Here is a 15,407-nt window from a genome sequence, read left to right as displayed (position 1 = left end):
CTACGGGGCAAGGAACCGTACTGGAGGGATGGCTCAACGGACCCTTCAAAATTCATAGTATAGCGGATGCGATACCAATGCACAGCCTTAGAGCATGCTGGATACTCCGGCAGGTAGCCAAAAGTGGTGAGGATCTACTCCTCCCAAAAACCACAGAGCACCACCCCGAGGACAATAGTACGGTCTTAACGGTCTTGTGGAGATCTATTCGATGTAATCTTCTTTTTGCGGTGTGTTTGTTGAGACCGATGAATTGTGGGTTTATGATCAAGTCTATCTATGAATAATATTTGAATCTTCTCTGGATTCTTTTATGTATGACTGGTTATCTTTGCAAGTCTCTTCGAATTATTAGTTTGGTTTGGCCTACTAGATTGGTTGTTCTTGGCATGGGAGAAGTGCTTAGCTTTGGGTTCGATCTTGCGGTGTCCTTTCCCAGTGACAGAAGGGGCAGCAAGGCACGTATTGTATTGTTGCCATCGAGGATAACAAGATGGTTTTTTTTATCATATTGCATGAAACTATCCCTCTACATCATGTCATCTTGCTTAAGGCGTTACTTTGTTTTTAACTTAATACTCTAGATGCATGCTGGATAGCGGTCGATGAGTGGAGTAATAGTAGTAGATGCAGGCAGGAGTCGGTCTACTTGTCTCGGACGTGATGCCTATATACATGATCATACCTAGATATTCTCATAACTATGCTCAATTCTATCAATTGCTCAATAGTAATTTGTTCACCCACCGTAGAATACTTATGCTCTTGAGAGAAGCCACTAGTGAAACCTATGGCCCCCGGGTCTCTTTTTCATCATATCAATCTCCATCACTTTATTATTGCTTTGCTTTTACTTTGCCTTTTACTTTTTACTTTGCATTTCTATACCAAAAATGCCAAAAATATTATTTACCATCTCTATCAGATCTCACTTTCGTAAGTGACCGTGAAGGGATTGACAACCCCTAAGTGCGTTGGTTGCGTTGAGCTATTGTTTTTGTGTAGGTACAAGGGACTCGCACGTAGCCTCCTACTGGATTGATACCTTGGTTCTCAAAAACTGAGGGAAATACTTACGCTACTTTGCTGCATCATCCTCTCCTCTTCAGGGAAATCCAATGCAGTGCTCAAGAGGTAGCAAGAAGAATTTTTGGCGCCGTTGCCGGGGAGTCTGTGCAAAAGTCAACATACCAAGTACCCATCACAATCTCTATCTCCCGCATTACATAATTTTCCATTTACCTCTCATTTTCCTCTCCCCCACTTCACCCTTGCCATTTTATTCGCCCTCTCTCTCTACCCTCCTTCTCTATTTGCCTCTTTTGCCCGTTTGCTTTTTGTTTGCTCGTGTGTTGGATCGCTTGTTTGTCGCGATGGCTCAAGATAATACTAAATTGCGTGACTTCACCAATACCAACAATAATGATTTCCTTAGCTCTCTGATTGCTCCTCTTACCGATGTTGAATCTTGTGAAATTAATGCTGCTTTGCTGAATCTTGTCATGAAAGATCCGTTCTCCGGCCTTCCTAGTGAAGATGTCGCTACCCATCTTAATAGCTTCGTTGATTTGTGTGACATGCAAAAGAAGAAAGATGTCGATAATGATATTGTTAAATTAAAGCTATTTCCTTTTTCGCTTAGAGATCGTGCTAAAGCTTGGTTTTCATCTTTGCCTAAAAATAGTATTGATTCATGGAACAAGTGCAAAGATGCTTTTATCTCTAAGTGTTTTCCTCCCGCTAAGATCATCTCTCTTAGAAACAATATTATGAATTTTAAGCAACTTGATCATGAACATGTTGCACAAGCTTGGGAGAGAATGAAATTAATGATACTTAATTGCCCTACTCATGGTTTGAATTTGTGGATGATTATACAAAAATTTTATGCCGGGTTGAATTTTGCTTCTAGAAATCTTTTAGATCCGGCCGCGGGAGGCACTTGTATGGAAATCACCTTAGGAGAAGCTACTAAACTCCTAGATAATATTATGGTTAATTATTCTCAATGGCACACTGAAAGATCTACTAATAAAAAGGTGCATGCGATAGAAGAAATTAATGTTTTGAGTGGAAAGATGGATGAACTTATGAAATTATTTGCTAATAAGAGTGTTTCTTCTGATCCTAATGATATGCCCTTGTCTACTTTGATTGAGAATAATAATGAATCTATGGATGTGAATTTTGTTGGTAGGAACAATTTTGGTAACAACACGTATAGAGGAAATTTCAATCCTAGGCCTTATCCTAGTAATCCCTCTAATAATTATGGTAATTCCTACAACAATTCTTATGGAAATTATAATAAGATGCCCTCTTATTTTGAATCTAATATTAAAGAATTTATTTCTTCGCAAAAGAATTTTAATGCTATGATTGAAGAAAAATTGCTTAAGATTGATGATTTGGCTAGGAACGTTGATAGAATTTCTCTTGATGTTGATTCTTTAAAGCTTATATCTATTCCTCCTAAGCATGATATCAATGAGTCTCTCAAATCCATGAGAATTTCCATTGATGAGTGCAAGGAAAGAACTGCTAGGACGCGTGCTATGAAAGATGCCTTTAGTAAAGCGTGTTCTTCTAGTTCCTATGAAAATAATGATGAAGATCTAAAAGTTATTGATGTGTCCCCTATTAAATCTTTGTTTTGCAATATTAATATTGATAATGATGGGACTTAATATGATCCACCTTTACCTAGAAGGCGTTCTAAAAATTCGGAGTATTTAGATCTTGATGATGAAATTGATAAAAGTGAGATTAAAAGAAATAAAACCCTAGATGATGCTAAACCCACTATATTAGATTTCAAGGAATTTAATTATGAAAATTGCTCTTTATTTGATTGTATTTCCTTGTTGCAATCCGTGCTAAAATCTCCTCATGCTTATAGTCAAAATAAAGCCTTTACCAAACATATCGTTGATGCCTTGATGCAATCTTATGAAGGAAAACTTGAGTTGAAAGTTTCTATCCCTAGAAAACTTTATGATGAGTAGGAACCTACTATTAAAATTAAAATTAAAGATTATGAGTTTTATGCTTTGTGTGATTTGGGTGCTAGTGTCTCTACTATTCCCGAAACTTTGTGTGATTTGCTAGATTTCCGTGATTTTGATGATTGCTCTCTAAACTTGCATCTTGCGGATTCCACTATTAAGAAACCTATGGGAAGAATTAATGATGTTATTATTGTTGCAAATAGGAATTATGTGCACGTAGATTTTATCGTTCTTGATATAGATTGCAATCCTTCTTGCCCTATTATTCTTGGTAGACCTTTTCTTAGAACAGTTGGTGCAATTATTGATATGAAGGAAGGGAATATTAGATTTCAATTTCCATTAAAAAAGGGCATGGAACACTTCCCTAGAAATAAAATAAAATTACCATATGAATCTATCATGAGAGCCACTTATGGATTGCCTACCAAAGATGGCAATACCTAGATAGGGGTGTTAAACGATAGTGCTTGTTGGGAGGCAACCCAATTTTATTTTTATTCCTTGCTTTTTGCTACTGTTTATTAATAAATAATTTATTTAGCCTCTGTTTTGGTTGTGTTTTTTGTGTTTAATTAGTTTTTGTGCCAAGTAGAACCGTTGGGAAGACTTGGGGAAAGTCTTGTTGAACTTGCTGTAAAAAACAGAAACTTTAGCGCTCACGAGAACTGCTGTCATTTTTATTTGGAAAGTGATATTTAGTTAATTCTTTTTGAAGATGATTAATAGATAAATTCCTCACGTCCAGAAAATTATTTTAGAATTTTAGGGGTTCCAGATCTTGCGCTAGCTACAGATAACTACAGACTGTTTTGTTTTTGACAGATTTTGTTTTTCGTGTGTTGTTTGCTTATTTTGATGAATCTATGGCTAGTAAAATAGTTTATAATCCATAGAGAAGTTGAAATAAAATAGGTTTAACACCAATATAAATAAATAATGAGTTAATTACAGTACCTTGAAGTGGTCTTTTGTTTTCTTTCGCTAACGGAGCTCACGAGAATTTCTACTTTAAGTTTTGTGTTGTGAAGTTTTCAAGTTTTGGCTAAAGATTTAATGGATTATGGAACAAGGAGTGGAAAGAGCCTAAGCTTGGGGATGCCCATGGCACCCCCAAGATAATCTAAGGACACCTAAAAGCCAAAGCTTGGGGATGCCCTGGAAGGCATCCCCTCTTTCGTCTACTTCTATCAGTAACTTTACTTGGAGCTATATTTTTATTCACCACATGATATGTGTTTTGCTTGGAGCGTCTTTTATGATTTGAGTCTTTACTTGTTAGTCTACCACAATCATCCTTACTGTGCACACCTTTTGATAGAGCCATACATGATTTGGAATTTGATAGAATACTCTATGTGCTTCACTTATATCTTTTGAGCTTTATAGTTTCGCTCTAGTGCTTCACTTATATCTTTTAGAGCACGGTGGTGGATTTGTTTTATAGAAACTATTGATCTCTCATGCTTCACTTAGATTATTTTGAGAGTCTTAATAGCATGGTAATTTGCTTAAAATCCTAATATGCTTGGTATGCAAGATTAATAATAAAACTTTCTTATGAGTGTGTTGAATACTAAGAAAAGTTTGATGCTTGATGATTGTTTTGAGATATGGAGGTAATAATATCAAAGTCATACTAGTTGAGTAGTTGTGAAATTGAGAAATACTTGTGTTGAAGTTTTCAAGTCCCGTAGCATGCACGTATGGTAAACGTTATGCAACAAATTTGAAACATGAGGTGTTATTTGATTTTCCTCCTTATGAGTGGCGGTCGGGGACGAGCGATGGTCTTTTCCTACCAATCTATCCCCCTAGGAGCATGCGTGTAGTATCGAGGTTTTTCATGACTTGTAGATTTTTGCAATAACTATGTGAGTTCTTTATGACTAATGTTGAGTTCATGGATTATACGCACTCTCACCCTTCCATCCTTGCTAGCCTATTCGGTACCGTGCATTGCCCTTTCTCACATTGAGAGTTGGCGCAAACTTCGCCGGTGCATCCAAACCCCGTGATATGATATGCTCTTTCACACATAAACCTCCTTATATCTTCCTCAAAACAGCCACCATACCTACCTATTATGGCATTTCCATAGCCATTCCGAGATATATTTCCATGCAACTTTCCACCATTTCGTTTATTATGACACGCATCATCATTGTCATATTGCTTAGCATGATCATGTAGTTGACATAGTATTTGTGGCAAAGCCACCTTCAATAATTCTTTCATACATGTCACTCTTGGTTCATTGCATATCCCGGTATACCGCCAGAGGCATTCATATAGAGTCATCTTTGTTCTAGTATCGAGTTGTAATCATTGAGTTGTAAATAAATAGAAGTGTGATGATCATCATTATTAGAGCATTGTCCCAAGTGAGGAATAAAAAAAAAGGCCATAAAAAGAGAAGGCCCAAAAAAGAGAAAGGCCATTAAAAAAAGAAAATGCCCAAAAAAATGAGAGAAAAAAGAGAAGGGACAATGTTACTATCCTTTTACCACACTTGTGCTTCAAAGTAGCACCATGATCTTCATAGTAGAGAGTCTCTCATGTTATCATTTTCATATACTAGTGGGAATTTTTCATTATAGAACTTGGCTTGTATATTACAACAATGGGCCTCCTCAAGTGCCCTAGGTCTTCGTGAGCAAGCAAGTTGGATGCACACCCACTAGTTTCTTTTGTTGAGCTTTCATACATTTATATCTCTAGTGCATCCGTTGCATGGCAATCCCTACTCCATGCATTAACATCAATCGGTGGGAATCTCCATAGCCCATTGATTAGCCTCGTTGATGTGAGACTTTGTCCTTTTTTGTCTTCTCCACATAACCCCCCTCATTATATTCTATTCCACCCATAGTGCTATGTCCATGGCTCGCGCTCATATATTGCGTGAAAGTTTATAGGTTTGAGATTACTAAAGTATGAAACAGTTGCTTGGCTTGTCATCGGGGTTGTGCATGATGAGAGCATTCTTGTGTGACGAAAATGAAACATGACTAAACTATATGATTTTGTAGGGATGAGCTTTTTTTGGCCATGTTATTTTGAGAAGACATAATTGCTTAGTTAGTATGCTTGAAGTATTACCATTTTTATGTCAATATGAACTTTTGTCTTGAATCTTTCGGATCTGAATATTCATACCACAATTAAGAAGAATTACATTAAAATTATGCCAAGTAGCACTCCGCATCAAAAATTCTCTTTTTATCATTTACCTACTTGAGGACGAGGAGGAATTAAGCTTGGGGATGCTTGATACGTCTCCAACGTATCAATAATTTTTGGTCACTCCATGCTATATTATCTACTGTTTTGGACTATATTGGGCTTTATTTTCCACTTTTATATTATTTTTGGGACTAACCTATTAACCGAAGGCCCAACCTAGAATTGTTGTTTTTTGCCTATTTCAGTGTTTCGGAGAAACAGAATATCAAACGGTGTCCAAACGGAATGAAACCTTCGGAAACGTGATTTTCTCATCAAATAAGATCCAGGAGACTTGGATCCTCCGTCAAGAAAGCCACGAGGCGGTCACAAGGGTGGAGGGTGCCCCCCCTCCTAGGGCACGCCCCCCTGCCTCGTGGGCCCCTCAAAGCTCCACCGATGTACTCCTTCCTTCTATATATACCTACGTACCCCCAAACGATCAGGGACGGAGCGAAAAACCTAATTCCACCGCCGCAACTTTATGTATCCATGAGATCCCATCTTGAGGCCTGTTCCGGAGCTTCGCCGGAAGGGGAATCGATCATGGAGGGCTTCTACATCATCATCCAAGCCCCTCCGATGAAGTGTGAGTAGTTTACTTCAGACCTACGGGTCCATAGTTAGTAGCTAGATGGCTTCTTCTCTCTTTTTGGATCTCAATACAATGTTCTCCCCCTCTCTTGTGGATATTTATTCGATGTAATCTTCTTTTTGCGGTGTGTTTGTTGAGACCGATGAATTGTGGGTTTATGATCAAGTCTATCTATGAATAATATTTGAATCTTCTCTGGATTCTTTTATGTATAATTGGTTATCTTTGCAAGTCTCTTCGAATTATCAGTTTGGTTTGGCTTACTAGATTGGTTGTTCTTGCCATGGGAGAAGTGCTTAGCTTTGGGTTCGATCTTGCAGTGTCCTTTCCCAGTGACAGAAGGGGCAGCAAGGCACGTATTGTATTGTTGCCATCGAGGATAACAAGATGGGGTTTTTTATCATATTGCATGAAACTATCCCTCTACATCATGTCATCTTGCTTAAGGCGTTACTCTGTTTTTAACTTAATACTCTAGATGCATGCTGGATAGCGGTCGATGAGTGGAGTAATAGTAGTAGATGCAGGTACCAGTCGGTCTACTTGTCTCGGACGTGATGCCTATATACATGATCATACCAAGATATTCTCATAACTATGCTCAATTCTGTCAATTGCTCAACAGTAAGTTGTTCACCCACCGTAGAATACTTATGCTCTTGAGAGAAGCCACTAGTGAAACCTATGGCCCCGGGGTCTCTTTTTCATCATATCAATCTCCACCACTTTATTATTGCTTTTCTTTTACTTTGCCTTTTACTTTTTACTTTGCATCTCTATACCAAAAATACCAAAAATATTATTTATCATCTCTATCAGATCTCACTTTCGTAAGTGACCGTGAAGGGGTTGACAACCCCTAAGCGCGTTGGTTGCATTGAGCTATTGTTTTTGTGTAGGTACAAGGGACTCGCGCATAGCCTCCTATTGGATTGATACCTTGGTTCTCAAAAACTGAGGGAAATACTTACGCTACTTTGCTGCATCATCCTCTCCTCTTCGGGGAAATCCAACGCAGTGCTCAAGAGGTAGCAGCCCTCAATCACACACACCTTTGATCTGGCTGACCGTTTCTTTTGTGTTGCCTAATCACAAACAGTTCATCCGAGTGAACCGTATGCTCTATGTCGCACACGCCTTCATCAGGCTGCCCATTTCTTTTGTTCCGCCTCATCGCAAATAGTTTATTGGACTGAACCGTATGACATGGATCGCACACGCAACTGAAATCTGAACCGTGTTTGATGCATCCTCCATCGCAAACGTTTTCACCTTTTTGACGGTTTTCATACAACACCGTTTGTGATTATGGCACCGCACACAGTTTCTCAAAGGGTCTCTGATTGTAGTGTTGTGTTAGCAGCATCCTGTAGTAGTGAATGAATATCATTTCGTCGCCAAAGGTGGGACGTTCCCTACCGAAACCATCATCATTGTTCTGAGAAGCTCTGGTTTGTGAGAATCATATACCCAAACCTGCCCCAAATGGGACAAAAAATTTACCACGGCATGTTGATGCCGCTCCATGTTAGAATGCCAAATTTCATGAAGTTCAGACGAGTTTTGGATTTACTAGAATTTAAAAATAAAGTATCTCAATGTTTTGCCGGCAATCAATGGTGCCCAGGTGTTTGAAATTCATTCTCATTTCTTGCATGGGACGTAAGCATGCACCCAAGGACACAGATTTGATTTTTCAACCAATTTATATGCACTAGAGCATGTGCATGTAGTTCAAATTTGAATTATGCACACAAATGCACTGAAAACTCAGTTAATGCATAAAAATGTCCAAACGAACCCCGAAAAATCACAAAAAATGACACAACACTCATGTTGTTCTATGTTGACACAAGAGAAAATTAGAAAGCAATAAGAGGCAATGGATATCATTTCGTCCCCAAAGGTGGGGCGTTCCCTACCGAAACCATTATGCTTGTTGTGAGAAGCTCTGGTTTGTGAGAAGCATATACCCAAACCTCCCCCAAATGGGACAAAAAATTTACCACGGCATGTTGATGTCGCTCCATGATAGCATGCCAAGTTTCATGGATTGCAGACGAGTTTTGAATTAGTAGAATTTAAAAATCAGGCATCTCAATGTTTTGCCGGCAATCAACAATGCCCTGGTGTTTGAAATTCATTCTTATTTCTTGCATGTGACCTAAGAATGCACCCAAGGGCACAGATTTGTTTTTTAACCAATTTATATGCACTGGAGCATGTGCATGTAGTTCAAATTTGAATTATGCACATAAATGCATTAAAAACTCAGTTAATGCACAAAAATGTCCAAACGAACCCCGAAAAATCACAAAAATTGACTCAACACTCCTGTTGTTCTATTTGACACGAGAAAAAATTGGAAGCAATAAGAGGCAATGGATATCGTTTCGTTCCCAAAGGTGGGACATTCCCTACCGAAATCATCATGCTTGTTGTGAGAAGCTCTGGTTTGTGAGAAGCATATACCCAAACCTGCCCCAAATGAGACAAAAAAATTACCACGGCATGTTGATGCCGCTCCATGGTAGCATGCCAAGTTTCATGAATTTCAGACGAGTTTTGGATTTACTAGAATTTAAAAACCAGGCATCTCAATGTTTTACCGGCAATCAACAATGCCCTGGTGTTTGAAATTCATTCTCATTTCTTGCATGTGACCTAAGCATGCACCCAAGGGCACAGATTTGTTTTTTAACCAATTTATATGCACTAGAGCATGTGCATATAGTTCAAATTTAAATTATGCACATAAATGCATTAAAACTCAGTTAATGCACAAAAATGTCCAAACGAACCCCGAAAAATCACAAAAATTGACTCAACACTCCTGTTGTTCTATGTTGATATGAGAAAAATTTGGAAGCAATAAGAGGCAATGGATATCGTTTCGTTCCCAAAGGTGGGACGTTCCCTACCAAAACCATCATGCTTGTTGTGAGAAGTTCTGGTTTGTGAGAAGCATATACCCAAACCTGCCCCAAATGAGACAAAAAAATTACCACGGCAAGTTGATGCCGCTCCATGATAGCATGCCAAGTTTCATGAATTTCAGACGAGTTTTGGATTTACTATAATTTAAAAACCAGGTATCTCAATGTTTGCGGCCGAGTGACGGTGGCAAGGTGTTTGACATTCATTCTCATTTCTTGCATGGGATCTAAGCAGGCAACCTAGGACACATATTTGAATTTTCAACTAATTTATATGCATTAGAGCATGTGCCCATAGTTCAAATTTGAATTATGCACATGAATGCATAGAAATCTCAGTTAATGTATAAAAATGTCCAAGCGAACCCCAAAAAATCCCAAAAATTGACACAACACTCCTGTTGTTCTATGTTGACACTAAGAGAAAAATTGAAATCATGAAGAGGCAATGGATATCGTTTCATCCAGAAAGGTGAAACGTTCCCTACCAAAACCATCACATTTTTGTGAGAATCTCTAGTTTATGAGAAGCTTATACCCAAACCTGCGCCAAATGGGACAAAAAAATTACCACGACATGTTGATGCCGCTCTATGATAGCATGCCAAGTTTCATAAATTTCAGACAAAATTTGGATTTACTAGAATTACAAAAGCAAGTACGTCGACATTTGCGGGAGAGCCACGGTGCCGTGGTGTTCGAATTTCATCCCCATTTCTTGCATGGGAGATAAGCATAAACCCATGGACACATATATGATTTTACAACCCATGTTGGTGCACGAGAACATGTGCATGTAGTTTAATTTTGAATTGTGCACCTAAAATGGTTAGAAAACCAATTTAATGTATAAAATGTTCAAACGAACCCTGAATAATTGCAATTCTTATATAACACACATATAGTTGCATGTTCACTCCAGATAAAAGGTCTACCAATTCAAACACCGTCCATTGCCGCTGTGACCCCATTATGTAATTCAAATCAAGATGAAAAATCAAGTAGATCGCACACAGTTTATTATCACCAACTATGTGAGATGTAGCACAAAATATCCTGGAGCACCGTCGGTGTATAGTACGCCTATGGCTTACGCGAGAAGGTGCATCGGCTACAGTCCACAGCTAGCGTCTCAAGCACACTAGCTTGCTCCCCCAAATATCATTTCACTGTTCAATCATCGCGGGTGAAAGATGGGCACGTGGACCCGCGTCGTGAGGGCAACTTCGATGGCCCACTCCGGCGAGAGCGCAGCCGGAGCCGCCTTGCGCGTGCTAACAAGGTGCATGAGCGCGGCCGCAATCTGCGACCAGACGGCAAAGGAAGCCCAAACGTCTGTTGTTGCTTCTCAGGTGGCGGCAGCAACATCTGCCTTGGGGATAGCAACTGGCGAGACGGCACATCAGCTGTTCGTTCCGCAGTGGCGGCCTTAGCCCTGATGGAGGTCGCCCACGACCACGTCGAGGCCGCCCATGCCCAGCTCCTGGCGGTCACCGCACAAATCGAATGAAGCTTCTCCGACAATGGTCGGTAACCCACGCCCGAAGAGCTGGCAATCGCAAAGAGCATTCGAGCAGCCGCCCATTCCTCCGCCGCATACCTTGCAACGACGGAGCCCGTCCAAGCCCAGATCGTGTCCGCCCACACCCAGCTCGTGGCGGCCTTTTCTAAAGAGATGACGAACGTGGATGACGAGATGCTTGCCGAGTAAGGTGCGATGGATGCCACGAAGCCCCTTCCCCAGGAGACAGTCGGGCGTGAGCTGGACATGGAGGCAGCGGCGGAGATTGACGAGCACCAGCCGTAGTAGTGCTCTTTGTTTTGTTTAATTAAGATCAGTGGTCTTTAATTTGTTAGAGTAATGTTTAGGTCAGCTAGCTCTGTTTAATTGCTGAATTTGCTCGATTAAGAAGTGTGGGTGTGTTGTAGTCTCCTTTGTGTGCCCAAATTATGCAATGATGCGGATGACCACTGTAACCATGGAAATTCGAAGCAAAATTTTTGACGTTCAAACTCATCACACACGGGTTAAACTATCTGAATCGTTTGTGATGTACACATATCGTACACAGTTCTGAATAAGGGACCGTGTCTGGTGACATTTTGCGCGCCAGTTTTTTCACTGAAGCGATTCCAAATTTTCGGCTTCCACAGAAATATCTACCTCCCCGCCCCCTCCCCCTTACCAAAAGCCACATTTTCCTTGTTTTCGCCTTCCTTTCCAAGTTGAAACCTTCACTCCTTGCTTGCAGCGCCGCCTTCTCGTCGGCGCCCCTCCTTCACGCTGCTCGGCCTCGTCCATCCAGGCAGGTAATCCACACCCGACCCCCATCCTCCTCCTCCTTCCACATTCCACATGCCCCGACCGCCGGCGCGAGTGCGACACCTTGCACCCAAATCATCGACCTCTCCACCAAATAAGCGCCGCCCTAAGCCATGGTGCACGCAGTATAGCCAGGATCTCAAGGAGCATTTGGCAGCGGAGAAGAAAATCATGGCCGCACGCGCGGATGAGGTCGCGATGGCTGCCATTCGTGTCGACCCCCAGATCTTGGAGGAGCACCTTGTCATTTTCTAGCTATGTCGGTTAAGCATGCTCGGTTTACCGGTTGCGTGTGCTGCTCCTGCCTTTTCTTCACAAATTCTAGTGACTTGTGATATCTAATTTTACCATGCAATATGTTGCTCTAGTGTATATGTTTTGTATGTCACGCAGTGTGGTGCTCACTTATTAACTGTTTTGTTAATTAGTTGTCGTCTTCAGTTAATTGTTTGGTTCAATTCTACAAATGTAATGTTCAATTCTTCAGGCTGCAATTTTGTATTGTCTTCCTTATGAGAAATAAATCAAATTTATCTTTACAAAATACATGAGAAACGAATATAATTACTATATTTCCAAGTTATCAAGCACACTTGGTTTGGTTATACACTGTGCAATGTGGTGCTCAGTTAACGTTTGGTTCATTTGTGTTGTGGTGTTTAGTTTACTGTTTGGTTCAATTCTGCAATGCGATGTTCAATAGTTGTGGGTGCATTCTGTTATTGTATACCATGTGAGGAATAAATTGAATTTAACTGTAGTAAATACATGAGATACAAATACAATTGCTACAATTGGTTGTAGTTAACGGTTTGGTTAACTGTCTGATCTTCTATTAGGAGTATTTTATATTGTGCAATGTGGTGCTCAGTTAATGTTTGGTTCATTTGTTGTGGTGTTTAGTTAACTGCTTGGTTCAATTCTGCAATGCGATGTTCAATTACCGTGGGTAGAATTTCGTATTCTTGTGCATGTGAGGAATAAATAATCGAATTTGGCTGCACTTAATACATGAGAAACATATACAAGTGCTACATTTCATAATTCTTAATCATGCTTGGGTTGGATAAATGAGTTTTCCATGTGGCTTGAATTAATCTGATGAATCTGTAATGTGCTTATTTTTCATCAATATATTTTACTGATAGCATGCGAACTCTTACTTAACCTGATGACTAACTACCTTATATGTGTTGCAGGGAAACAATGGAAAGCACTGAGGTTTACAATCGAGGTTACCATGTGCATGGTCTGTTGTCTAATAACATGTTATTGTGCAATTGTAGGAACCATTCTAATATTTTGGTTTTTAATAATTTGGTCTTGCATATATAGGTCCTGCTGTCAGAGGTTTTGACCCACTGTTCGACCCTTTTTGCATATGGGAAATTGAGTTGTCCATGACTATCAATCAAATCAAGAAACTCAAAAAGATTTTTAGGATAAAGAAATTAGCGACCAAAACAGCTAGATCTTTGTCTGCACAATGAAGAAGACATCAGTTCACTACAAGATGATACTAACTATTATACCTTGCCTTTTTTATTCCTTTGCCCCATTTTTAATATAGAGAAGATATTTACGCACATCCTTATTTTTAGGCCTTTCCAAAGCAGTTCACTGATGATTACCTCTCAAACCACCTCTATGGTCAGGAGCGATGAAGGTTTTCATACAACACTCACGGTTCAATATTGAAGTGTTCCTGAAGAGGACGAAGGACGGACGGTCAATCATCCACAGGCACTGGCCTAAAGTTGCAAAGACTTTCAACATGAATGAAGGCTCAATATTCGGCTTCAGCAGTTTTCCAGATGCGGTGCATCTGTCTATATACCGTCTATGATGCTAATTTCGAAAGATTCTACATATTGCATATGAAACTTGGTGCTGGTGCAGTTTTGTAATGGGGTAGCTGAGTGCTGAAGGTATATCATGTTGTACTATGATGTATTTCAATTATAAAATCATTCTTACTTAATATGGAAATGAAATATAATATGTGCTTAATATGAATGTCAATTAGATTAATAAATGGATTATTAATAATAGAGCAATTAGCCTGCTAATGACAAATTAGCCTGCTGATTGGGTTTTGCTATTGCAAACGGTTATTGAAAAAATACCGTGGGCGATGACCTCAGGCAACGCACACAGTTTTTAGGAATAAATCGTGTTGGATCAATGAACAATCACACACGAATTTCTCTTGAAAACTGTTTGCGTTAGGCCACCTTGCGCAAACGTTTACCACATAAAAACTGTGTGTGATGGACAGGCTTTGCCACACAGTTTTTTCTATGGACCGTGTGCGATACATTCAATAACGCAAATGATTTAACAGGAAAAATTGTGTGTGATGTACCTGTGAACGGAAGTGTTTCCTTGGAGCGACTGTGTGGGATGTACAAACGAATGGAAATGTTTAGCGGGGACTGACTGTGTGGGATGTACTTGCGATCAGAAATAATTTTGCCTATATAATTGTATTTTTTACCTCTACTGTATGTATTTTCGTATTTGAGCGCTCGCCGGTCGCACATGACCTCATTTTACCGAGCATGTGTGCCAGGAGGGCATATCCCCGACGTTTTCTGGGTCGTGTAGGAAGGACCCCCCTATCGCCCACACTCACTAGGCGACGGTTCCAAATGCCGTCGCGGAAAGGGGTTAAAAACCGTTTGTATAGCACCGACGCGCACCAGTAACACTGTCTCTTGTCGTCTGACCCCTTCGAGTGTCTTCTTTGTAAGCCTGACATATCATGCCCTCTGTCGACGACCGGTTAATTCTTGGGCCTTGCCACACTAGAAAGCACCCCGACCCTTGAAGATCAAATTGTTTTGTTCGACAATTCTGCGGGACTGCCTCCCATCTGGGATAGAGGTGATTAAGAAACACGGCCTTGGGAATGGGTTGTGCCCTCTTTGTGGTGCCCCGGAGGGACCAACATCCTCTTCTCCTGCATGGTGGCAAGAGTTGTGGACTTTGTGGAAGGAGAAGACGCCTCTTCTGACTTGTGTTTGCGGCGTTATCATGCACTTTGTGGACAATGCAAAATAAGGTGCGATTGGGCGGGTCTTTCTTAAGCAGGCCTTTGTCTTGTATTTTTGCAGCACCGACACCCGCAATCTAGACAACGAGATCGTAATCGATTGGGCCTTATGATGAATGCTATGACTTCTACCGCACGCCGACTTGCCTCATAGCAGCCCCCCTGAGACTACAACCACTTGGTGGTATTTCTTCATCTTTGTTTTATGCGGGTGTGTTTGTGCTGATGTCTTAACGTCTATTTTCACTCTACGGTAACTGAACCT

The sequence above is a fragment of the Triticum dicoccoides genome, chromosome 5A, assembly GCF_002162155.2.
Source record: "Triticum dicoccoides isolate Atlit2015 ecotype Zavitan chromosome 5A, WEW_v2.0, whole genome shotgun sequence".
Taxonomy (NCBI): Eukaryota; Viridiplantae; Streptophyta; class Magnoliopsida; order Poales; family Poaceae; genus Triticum; species Triticum dicoccoides.
Note: the sequence above shows the minus strand (reverse complement) of the source record.